This window comes from Phaethon lepturus, unplaced genomic scaffold (assembly GCF_000687285.1).
Source record: "Phaethon lepturus isolate BGI_N335 unplaced genomic scaffold, ASM68728v1 scaffold28344, whole genome shotgun sequence".
NCBI classification, from domain to species: domain Eukaryota; kingdom Metazoa; phylum Chordata; class Aves; order Phaethontiformes; family Phaethontidae; genus Phaethon; species Phaethon lepturus.
This window is the reverse complement of record NW_010535973.1, coordinates 41817-42243: the sequence shown is the minus strand read 5'-3', so window position 1 is coordinate 42243 and position 427 is coordinate 41817.

Below are 427 nucleotides of genomic sequence, written 5' to 3'. Positions count from 1 at the left end.
TCGTGCTGCATCCAAGCAGGGAAGCGTTACAGCAGCCCGTGTGCTCCGCTGGTGGGGATGCCCACTGTGGCCGGGCAGGATGCGGCCAGCCCGCTGTGGGCACCTCTCGCTTAAGTCTCAATGTCAGATGCGCTGCCTCCCCCCACCCTCTCTGGAGCACCGGTGGGAAGGGGAGCCTTGCTCCCAAGCCCCCCGATTTCTCCCCTGCTGCCTCCCCGTGGCTGCAGCCACTCGCCTCCCCCCCTATACAAAACCCAGGGCTCATCCCTTCTCCTCCTCACGCCTTTCCCTCCGGGTTTATTGTCATCAGCCATATCAGGCAGGGGAGGGATGGAGGGAGGCGGGGAGGTGTTCGGCTCGGTGCCTCCTCTCATAACCTGTGCATGACCAATCTGCCTCCCAAGGGGCTGCGGGGAGCTGCCCCTGC